This window comes from Bactrocera tryoni, chromosome 4 (genome assembly GCF_016617805.1).
Source record: "Bactrocera tryoni isolate S06 chromosome 4, CSIRO_BtryS06_freeze2, whole genome shotgun sequence".
NCBI classification, from domain to species: Eukaryota; Metazoa; Arthropoda; class Insecta; order Diptera; family Tephritidae; genus Bactrocera; species Bactrocera tryoni.
This window is the reverse complement of record NC_052502.1, coordinates 4,839,031-4,850,606: the sequence shown is the minus strand read 5'-3', so window position 1 is coordinate 4,850,606 and position 11,576 is coordinate 4,839,031. Positions and strand designations below refer to the sequence as shown.

Sequence of the window (11,576 nt, the reverse complement as noted above, 5' to 3'; positions counted from 1 at the left end):
TGTTTTGACTAGGTGCATATCTCTTGGTCATGCTTGGTTTGTCACAGTTTTCAAAAAATGTGGTCACAAAAGCCAATATTTAAGTATTGACTGTTGTCATGAGATGTTCTTGGCATACAAGTAAGTAAAGTTAGTAGTAAATATTGTAAAATATATAATATAAAATATTTTTTTCACTTTGTCGTATATTTTAGAGGATTAAGGGAATTCATTTCAAATCGCTTAAATGAAAAAATATGTTTTACACTGGAATTCACTTATTTTGAAATTCTAAAACAAAAAATTTCTGAAAAAATGCTGTAATACAAATAAAAAAATAAATATTGTTTTACTATGAATTTACTGACTTTTGAATTCCAAAAAAAAAAATGAAAAAAATAACTTTTTGTTATAAAAAAAATTAACAAAATAGGCAAGTGTACGGTTTTTTTTTTTTAAAGTACAGCCCAAATCAAATAAACAAATATATTTTTTATTACAAAATTTACTGACTTTTGTACCAAACAAAAACATTTTTCTGAACAAAAAGTTTTGCTATAGTCCAAGTAAAACGAAAAAAGTGTCCATATAGACAAGTGTAGTTTTTGAGCATTTGGGATAAAAGTTTCTGGCCTAATTTTTAGTATTAATTTCTTTTAGCCAAAGTATAAAACAAACATGCTGCTAATTTAAAGTGAAACACAAACGGATAAGAGCTAGAATTCAGCATATTTTAAAATTGAAGGACAAAAAGTCATTAATAAACAAGCTTAATATTTTCATCATCTTATTAGACATATGTACTAAACATGAAGTCGGTTAGTAACAATATCAATTTGGAAAAAGATTTCACAATCATTTAACAGAGAATAAGGAAGAGTCACAAGAAATATTGTCGACTCGCCCAAAATGAATGATAAACAATTCAGCAACTGACAGGTCAATTGAAAAGTCTCCGGCCTGACACATAGATGGCGCTACTTGAATTTAAACTTCACTTGATGATGAGTTTCCCGACACGGCACCAGAAAATCAAGAATGAGTATGGGTATGCTGAGTTTAGACTTGGTAAAATGAGGCGGTAAAGGCAGTGGACATCCAAAAGAGGTTGTTATCGAAAAAAACATCAAAAACGTCCACAAAATAATTTTGGAAGACCTTAAAGAGGACTTGTTCGTGTTAGCAGCCACTATAGAGATATCAACTGAACATGAACACCATATCAATAACGAATATTTGAGTATGAGAAAGCTCTGTGCAAAGTGGGTGCTGAGTGAGATTACTTTTGACAAAAGGAAAACGACGAGTTGATGATTCGGTGCAGTGTTTGGAGATGTTCAGTCGTAATAAACCCGACTTTTAGCAGCGCTATGTGACAATGGATGAAACATGGCTCCATTATTTTACTCCAAAATGCAATCGAAAGTCATCCGAGTCACACAGTCACATAATGAACCCGCTCTAAAGCGTGGAAAAACGTAACAGTCGGTTGGAAAGGTTATGGCGTCTGTATTTTGGAATGCGCATGGAATAATATTTACTGACTACCTTTAAAAACAAAGACCATCACCAGCGACTATTACATAGCGTTATGGGACCGTTTGAAGAACGAAATCGCCGAAAAACGGCTGCTTTGAAGAAAAGGAAAGTGATATTTCACCAAGGCACTAAAGCAATGCACCGTGTCACTAGTCAGTGAAAATGATGGCAAAAATCCATGAATTGGACTTCGAATTGCTTCCGCAACCGTCGTATTCTCCAAAGCTGGCCCCAAGAGCTATTTTCAGTTCTCAGAAACAAATTTTCGTCGAATGAAGAGGTGTTCGCCGAAACTGAAGCTTATTTCGAAACTAAAGACAAATCGTACTAAAAAAATTATATTGAAAAGTTGAAGGGTGGATCAGTGTGTCACCCCTAAAGGGAACTATCTTGACTAAAAAATAAACGAAATTTGCCAAAAATTGCGGTGGAGTTTTTTAATGTTTACTTCAACATCTATACTACTTGTACTAGATGTACTGCTTTCATATCAAAACTATTACTCTGTGCATATAAAGTATGTATTATACACGTGAATATATGTATCTCCAACTGTTAATAATGTCCATAAATACATATGTATGTAAATATGCACATGCATGATTATTTAAATAAAATCAAACGAGCAGAAAAAAGCTAAATGGCAATTTGAAATAAAATCAAAATCCACAACACAGCCGAATATAGAAGCACAACAAATAAAAATTGCGAGCACGCAGAAAAATTAGCATGCGGAAGCATTCGACTCGAAGCGGCCAATATTCGCCACACACAACGCGCCACCCTCCCCTTCTCCAGCCAAGCAACAAGCACCGAACGGCTTGTGACGAAAAGTTGTAGAAAAACGAAAGAAAGACATAATAAGAAAGACGCGTGTGGATATGGTAATGAAAACAAAACGTGAAAATAGCACAAAAAGCGAAAGCCAAAATGAAAAGCAAAACAAAAGCAAAAGTCAAATTCACTTTCCACTGGCTAGTAGTGGCGTCTAGCCGACAAATCGGCCAACAAGCACTCTGAGCGGCTCTCTTATCGGCAGTTCGGCTGCTTGGCCGCTTGACCGGTCCGTGTCTTGCCGTGTGTGTAGCTTGATTGATTGCTCTAGAATACATTATCTGCAACAGGTGTTGTTGGCGTTCGCAAGAATGTAGTGCCCCCATTTACAAAAACAAAGTGGCGCACGTTTTCCCATAAATAAAATAATCAGCACTGAATGCTTTTGCTCGATATTTGCGTACATTCGTCTGGGTTGAAAATGCCGGGAGTTATTTACTTTTAAAGCAGTCAAATATTTAATTTTGCCTGTATCTACTTTACGATGGACTGCCAAATTGAAGGGCGACACAAATGGGGTGTCATATTGGAGCAACAAGTGGGCACATACTCACATATATGTACATATATTCACATATACAGAACAAATTGTTTACTCTCTGATAAATAAACCAAAAGATGGCACTGTTTTGCTTTTGCTGGAATCTCAAGTGCCTGAACAATCGAAGGAGCTCGATTAGATATAATGATTTTACTGAATTTGTAAGGCAAATGTGTCGAATAGCGGTATGTGCACATTACAATGAGTTAATATGTACTAAAATGTGCAAGCATATACCTTCTAAATATTTTTTATACATTACATTTAATATTAATAGCTAAGAAAAAATATTTTTTAACTTTAATCGATGCTTGAAATAAATGAATATCATTCTTGACTAATATTATTTAAAGAGGAGCATATTCTTTATATTTAAAAATTCCATAAAATGGAAACAAAATATTAAGGACTATTAAACAAATTTTGTTAAAAAATTGGTTTCCCCGATCCTTCGAGCCGGATTTGAACCAGCGACCTATGGATTTCTACTTCGTTTTTCATATACTCTACAGTCCACCGCTCTACCAACTGAGCTATCGAAGGTCTTGTATATTTGCACGCACAATTGTGTTAACAAAGTGGTATGTAAAGGTAGACCGCATAATTCAAGTGAGGAGCTGAGATAATAAATGGAGCTAAGCTCTCAAATGATAAGGTATATGCCGATTGTATTTGTTCATTGTTGCAGACTCATTAACAATTGCACAGATGAACTGCTTAGCTATGTATATATATATATGCATATATATATATATGTACAGGTATGTATATGGTATGAGTATTTGTAACATAACGGCAATTATGTTGACTGATTTATTTATTGGCATTTCATTTTCAAAAGTTGAAAATAACTTCAGATTAGCGACAATTGGCGTCGGAAGAAAAATATATAACTGATTATGCCTAATCAATTTCAGGCAGTTGTTTGTTCGATTGCCGCTCTCAAAGTTTGATGACTTCCAGACAGGTTTGAAATTATTGGAGTGGCGATATAATTTTGTAGTATACATTCATTAGAAATCAATTTTCATTGGTATTACAATTTCTATCTAAATTGGAGAATAGCAAGACCAAAATAAATCCACTGTTCCGTTAATGGAACCCTCAAACTGTCCTCTTTACTCCACTATCAACATGTACCGGGACTTTTAATAAATCATCTTACTCAACTTTAATAGGTTTCGTGTTGAGCATATTTCGTAAGCAAATTTTTATGGGCAAAAAGAAGTAAGACTTTTTAATAAAAATTTCGCCAGAAATCCCATTCTTAGAAATAGTTTTTTCTAGGTTAATATGATTGTCAGTGGCATTTGTTTAGCACACGCTTGTCTCGTGCGGAAATGTTCAGAATGTTGGATTTGTTTTTTTTATTGGTACAAACTATTTAAAGAGGATCGAGAACGCGTTGACCTTCGAATCACATCCAGGGCGGCCATCAACATCAACTGATGATCAATTCGTCAATAAAATATAGGAATTAATGCTTAAGAAACGACGTTTAACAGTCAGAGATCTCACTGGCGTCGTTGGAATATCGAAAGAATCAGTGAAAACCATTTTGAAAGATCATTTGAGCCTAAAAAAAGTGAAAGCACGATTGATTCCTAAATAACTCAATTTCGAAAAACAGCGTCGCGTTAACGTCTGTGCAATAATGCTTTCCGAAACCCTTCACTTAACTGAGTTACTCTCGTAGGTAAGTATATAGGTAGGAGTGCTGCCTCCAAGGGCTCAATTAGCGCTGGATCTACTGTAGAACTATCGTAGGACCTTATGATCTTGCTAACCCGTTTTTTCGCTGCTCAAAGCATTTGCTGCTCTCTGTGAAACTATTAATATCCGCTATATTTTTTGCGGACAACCATTCAATGTTTGGTACCTGATGGGTTCCAAGTATTTTGTGTCGGATTTTTGATAGAGCTGCGCATTCGCAGATAAAGTGGGAAACCGTTTCCATATTCATTTCTAAGCTGCAGCTGAGGCGAATATCTTATAACAATATTTTTATGCTCTCCAAAAGACCAGCGCCCCGTTATAGTGGCTGTTAGTCTTAATATATTATTGCTGGTCCTAAATAGTAAGTTCATAGTTCTCTTTCTGTCATATTGGGTCATATCTGTGGTTGGCAGCGTTTTATTGAGTTCCATCTGCTCTGAGCGCTATGTTCAAAATGCATATAAAGCTTTCTTTATTGTTCTTAGCGGGCATGTTCTGACTCTGACTTCGTTTAAAGAGAATTCAACAGTTTTTCGTTGCCGAAAATTTACCTGTGACCATGAAGCCAAATTATGGACAAGTAGAGTTGACCTGCCAGTGAGCTTAAAGTCTTTCCTCAGTTATAGACTGCACTCAAATTTATTTGTGGTGTCGAAAAAGCTACCAAAATCACCTGGCTGTCCTTAAACAAGGACATGCTTTCTGTATCCTCCCGTAGTTATTCAATAGAACTCCACTGGCCTTCTCTGTATCTAGCCACTTCTGCTTGAAAGATGCTGGCTGAGTTTGGTAGGCGGATTGAAGGTGGGATATCAAGTGCACTCTTTGAATAGCAGTTTTGTGGTAGAAACCTGAATATCTAGCAATAAGCTTTTTTTCCATTTGTATCTTTACTCTATTTTTCTACAATATTAGTTTCAAAAGTATTTAACTGAAGCCGTATTTTGTTTCAAGCTTTTATATTTAATTGTTATTTAAATTACTTGAAATGCTTGCTGACTTCAGAGTTTTCTGCAAACAAAACACAGCGTTTAACTTGCGGAAATAACGAAAATATGCAGAAAACCTGACTGGGCATAAAAAACGATGCCACGATATCGTACTAATTAACATATTGCGCAACAATATTGACTTGAGTAAAAGTTTATGGATTAGTCAGAACGAAGTATTCGGAAACAAAACTGAATAATATACGACGTGAAGACACGTTAGAAAGATAAATTTAAAACAACGGGTAAATAAAGAGACTCCATACGTGTCTGTGTAGTTTTTTTTTGAAATGGAGTTCTACAGTTCTAATCTACGATTTCTAGGTAAATGAATTTGTACGTACTATATAGTATATGAAGCGGATTTTAATAGAATTTACTGCTGTATACAGCTTAGCAAATTTACCGCACGGAGCTTTTGAAATTATATTTGAGCGTCAGCAACACAAAAAAAACATTTTTGCATATAAAATTAATAAAAATGTTGCCAAATATTTGGAAGCTGGAAAATTTTGAAATTGACTAAATAATTTGGTATCGAAAACAAGTCCCAATAACAAATATGTATATGTATATCTGGAACATACGAGTTCTACACAAAATAGCCAGTCATCAACACTCTTCAATTTCGTCGCTTGTTGATTATATAAATTCCCAATAATATTGAATGCAGACACATTAATAATTTCCAAATAATAGTACGTTTTAAATGCAATATCAAACTGGTTATTGCTTATCGAGTTTTGCGCTGATGAAACACAGCGCTTGGTTCTCTCATAAATCATTTAAATTCTGTTGCATTGTTGTTGTTGCGCATTGTTTAGTTAAGCTTCTTAAAGCACCTTGATGCCGCGACATTCAGACGATTTACCTGTCGTTGGCAATTTTTTCGCTGCTTTGAAGGTTTAATTGCACTTAATTAACATACTGCATTAGCTGATCGCAAATTAGATATTCAACAAAATCGCTTTCAGAATCACATTAGCGGCTTAAAATTAAATACTAAATTGATTCGCAGCAATATTTAGAAGCGCTCTTATCACATGCATTGAGTTGGAGTGCGGTGAAGAGCTTTAATTTGATATCGGCGCCACAAATCAGTTTTGAATTCCTTGACTTTTCATAGAATGTTTTTGTAATCATTAGTTTGCGTCTTTGGTAATAAATTTGTGATTGAAAAGGACAATTAGTTAGCCTTCCATTGGCGGCTTTGAGAATCTCGTTAGCTTCTAAAAATGGCATTTTCTTGCTAAGGACATTGAATCAAACTAGACACAAATGTCCAAAATTAGTTGACAAACCCTTTTTAACGAGCAGCAGTAATCTGTCATAATGGGACGATCTCAACAACATTTTAGATCCTGATCGAACCCCAAAATTATCCGAAAATGTGTCTAGATACATTCGTATAGAGCGCAATTTGATATTCAAATCCTCTTCTGGGGTCTAAACTGTCAGACAGAATACTTTGCACATATTATTCTTAATTTGATACTTCGTGAGAACCTAGAAAATATTCAACTATCGAAATTTAGGATTTGCGAATTACATTTGAAATAAAAGCGATATTTCCATTGACGAATTCAGGACTTTTGTAGATTGTAATTCTAGATACCTCCACGTTTCGTTTTGCTGAAACTTTAAAATCTTGCACATAATTTTCCGAACATTTTTATCACTAACCAGCCGATAAAGATCAAAATATTTGGTAGTCGAAAAAGTCTTTTCGTATTTCGTCAATAGATGTTGTTCAAAAATGAGTGAAAATAATGAAGAAATTCGCTATATTTTGAAAAGTTTGTATAAAGAGGGAAAAATACCACGCAAGCCACCAATGAAATTTATAAAGTGTACGGAGGCGATGCTGTATCAGTTCATGTAGCACAACAATGGTTCGCTCACTTCTGTTCTGGACATTTCGATGTGAAAGATGCACCTCGCTTTGGTCAACCTATCGTTGAAAAAGTCGATGAAATTATGGGAAAGATTAACCAGGACCGTCACATAAGCAGCCATGACATCGCTAAGGAACTTAACATTCATCATAAAACGGGTTTGAACCATTTAAAGAAGGCTACCTACAAAAAGAAGCTCGATATTTGGGTACCACATGAATTGTCTGTGAAAAATTTAATGAACCGAATTAACATCTGCGATTCTTTGCTGAAACGAAATGAAATCGAACCATTTCTGAAGCGAATGGTAACAGAAGACAAAAAGTGGATCTAATACGACAGCAATGTGTGAAAACGATCATGGTCCAAGCATGGTGAAGCTCAACAAATGGTCGCAAAGCCAGGATTGACGCCTCGAAAGGTTATGCTGAGTGTTTGGTGGGATTGGAAAGGAATCATCCACTATGAGCTGCTCCAGCCTGGTCGAACGATTGATTCCACATTTTACTGTCAACAACTGTTGAGATTGAAACAAGCAATCGAAAAAAACGACCAGAATTGATCAACAGAATGGGCTTCGTCTTCCATCAGGACAACGCTAGACCACACAGATCTTTGATGACACGGAAAAAACTGGAAGAGCTTGGCTGGGAAGTTTTGATGCATCCACCTTATAGCCCGGACCATCGGACTACCATTTGTTTCAGTCAATGCAGAACTTCCTTAATGGAGTAAAGTTAGCTTCAAGATAAGCCTGTGAAAATTACTTGCCGAAGTTTTTTTTTTAATATTCCAAACTAAAAGATGAACAATTAGCCGCCCATCACCAGTGGGTATTGTGTACACCCAGCAGCGCATAACCATGAAATGTCTGCGAAACACACTGTTTTATGAATCCATCTGCAACTTGGGCGACCCCACATGTGCTGTTTGTGATGCTCGTCGCACCGTCGCGCGAAACAATAATCTACCGTTCGACATGTGTTTTGTGTCACTGCCAAGTGTCATTTGTTTTGTAGCCTACCATTTGTCCGTTAACAACGATTCATGACTGTTTTACTACAAATTATTATATGGAAGTATAAAATGCAGTCGTGCACACACACACACAGGCGTAATCACTGTCATTATAGTAACAAAAGCAATAACAATTAAGGCACAATAGATAATGCAAAATAATTTAAAAGGCTCATTGTAAAAATCGAAGCAAAACAAACACAATAAATAATAAGTAAATAAAAACATTTAATAAACAGAGATTTGAAAGCGCAGAACCCTTAATTGTCGCAGTCGGCCGGTCGGTCACTGCAGCGCACTTCGCTGCCATTAGCTGTCGCATAGAAGGCAGAGGAGGGTTTCGGCGCCGGGGAGAGGTGTTAAATGGCAAATGATAAATGGCAGGTGCGATGTGAGGAAGTGCAGTGAAAAGCTGAAAAGCGCGGCGGACGATGGCGGGCGACGGCGAGAGGCGGCGCTGTGTCGTTACGCTTACTACTCTTTTTGTTTAATATTGAATAGCTAAATTAACAACAAATCCGGTTTCACTTTTTCTATGCGTGCGCGGCGCTGCCGACCGAAAGCGGCACAGTGCCACGGTTCGTTATGCTCAACCGTGATATAATAATTAAAATCATGTTCATCTACTAACCGTAATCGTTTTTAACAAACGTAAGTTATCAAAAAAATTATAATAAAATGCTGGAGTTTTAATTATGCTTTAAATGCGAGTTTAAAAAAAAAAAAACTTCTTGGAATACTTCTACATATTTTGTTAGTACTTAAGTTATTGTGAAGCAAAAGAATATTGCTTGCTCACTTTTTTTTTTGTTATAAAGTCAGTGCATACTACAATTAAACACCTAAGTTTATTTTCCAATCTAACATAACCTAAAATATCATACAAAATATTGGGTAGTCGAAAAGTCTTTTCATATTTCTAGTCAAAATTTAACTTATTTTTTTCATATTTATAATAATAAATACATTAAATAAACAAATATGTACATATATACTATTTTGGTTGACCACTTTTTGCCACTTTTCCGGTAGAAATATTATTCCATCAGTGTAAATCGAAATTTGGAAATTTCCAGAACGAAAAGGAGCGAACCATTGTTGTGCTACACGAACTGGTACAGCAGTAAACTTTACTAATTTCATTGGTGGCTTGCGTGGCATTCTTCCCTTTTTTATACAAAAATTTCAAAATATAGCGAATTTCTTCATTATTTTCACTCATTTTTGAACAGCTGTCACTTAATTCAACTTTCACTGGAGATATACGACTGCAACGACATCTATTGACAAAATACGAAGAGACTTTTTCGACTACCTACATATACATATATATGTCTTATGAAAGCTCTGGGAGTTGAAAAATATATATATAGCACTTTATGGAGGTACTCTAGTCTAGAAGTTTGAAGAAATCGAAATTTTCCATAATTCGATAGTTTATTCTCGAAGTAATAATCGTTTTTTTTTGTCCTGGCAGCTAAACCGGTTTAATAATCCGTCCGCTTTTTTATAAATAAATACACTCATGATGAATACTTAAATAAATAGTTAAATAAATAGTTAAAATTACACGTTAAAAAAAGGTCCTGTACGATGTCAACGATTGCAGCCGAAATTTTGATCTAAAATAAAAATTTCAAAGAGATTATAAATCTATAAGAAAGTCGCTATCGCGCTTTGGACAGTTTTTGATTTTTTGAAAATTTGACAATATAATTTTTGTTCAAACCAAAAAGTATCGAATATGGCTCTTTTTTTGACAGTTTTTCGTAGCAAAAAATAGGAAGATTTTAAGAAAAAACATCAAAGAACGATAGAAAATTACGTTAAAAATATTCTCTCCAAATTGGAACTAGATATCTTCAAAACTCTTCTTTTGAGATTGGAAACCGTTTCGAAAAACACTATTCTGAGAAAAAATGCGTTTAAGGATTGCTCGAACCCTACGCTGTTTTCTCCCTTTCTACAAGAAACGCTGTAGCGATCATAAAAATTTGAATTTCGATTATATATACTATCCGATAATGCAACCAAAAAAAATAGATTTTTTGAAAAATTCACACCGAGACGATCCCTTAAAGCATGAGTGACATAACTTTCTCAAAATAACAGTGAAGAAGCGTCCACTTTTTCATTTTATGTCGAAATAAAAAATAGCTAGAAAACAAAAGTGTTTTGTGTCACTTTGGTGGATGGTAAAAAATTAAATCTGTACGAAAAAGTTTTCTGAGTTTTGTCACTGTTCGAGTAAATCAAAGATTGAAACACTGTACAATTTGAAAGCAACATTTTCATTACTAAATTCATATAAAAAATATATCCATTAAATTTTGGAATTAAACTACAAAATACATGAAAAAGTCCTAACCACACTTTAAATAATTCTGACTTATGATTATATAATAAATATTTTCGTTCAATTCCAAAAAAAATAATTAAAATATAAAATAGGAATTTGTAGTATATTTAAACAATTTCTGTGCTCATATATTCATGTATTTATTTGTGGAAAAATATTTAAAAAATTGTTTAAAATCAAATTTTCTAAAAAATCAATTTTAATATTTCTGTAGAGAAAGCGACATTAGTAAAACTAAAATTTGAGCACTTTGTAATACTGTGCCGACTCTATGCGCACTTATCATTTTCGAACGTGTGATGCGTTACAACATTACAAAAGACGTGCGAGCAGTGTTCGCAGCAAAATCACTATAAAAATGAAAATAATGGCAATAATAAAGCGAATGTAAGTGGAAAATGACGAATGTGCTAAAAATATCGGCTTGCAATTGGAAATAACGGTCAGAAATTGCGCTTAAAATATTCAAATATGCCGACAAAAACACTTACCGAAAGAATAAACAACAACAGCTTTGAGAAAATGATGGAAAATAACGCGTTACACTGTTTATACGCTTCGCTGTGTGTGTAAATACTTTTATGAGATTTTTTGTAAAATCGCGTTTTCGCACACCATGAACTCACTATCAATTGCACACCCTAATTTACACGCTTTTTGCGTTTGTTTTGCTTTCCGTTTTTCGTTTTTTCAGATTCTCGCGCGGC

At 34.7% G+C, this 11,576-nt stretch overlaps 1 non-coding gene across 1 annotated transcript; it reads right to left on the bottom strand.

Annotated features, from left to right (window-relative positions):
* Positions 1–3,340: 3,340 nt before the first annotated feature.
* Trnay-gua lies at positions 3,341–3,436 on the bottom strand. The gene is made up of 2 exons: positions 3,400–3,436; positions 3,341–3,376 (listed from the first exon to the last, which is right to left on the bottom strand). It is a non-coding gene; the product is annotated as a tRNA-Tyr (tRNA).
* Between the last annotated feature and the right edge of the window lie 8,140 nt (positions 3,437–11,576).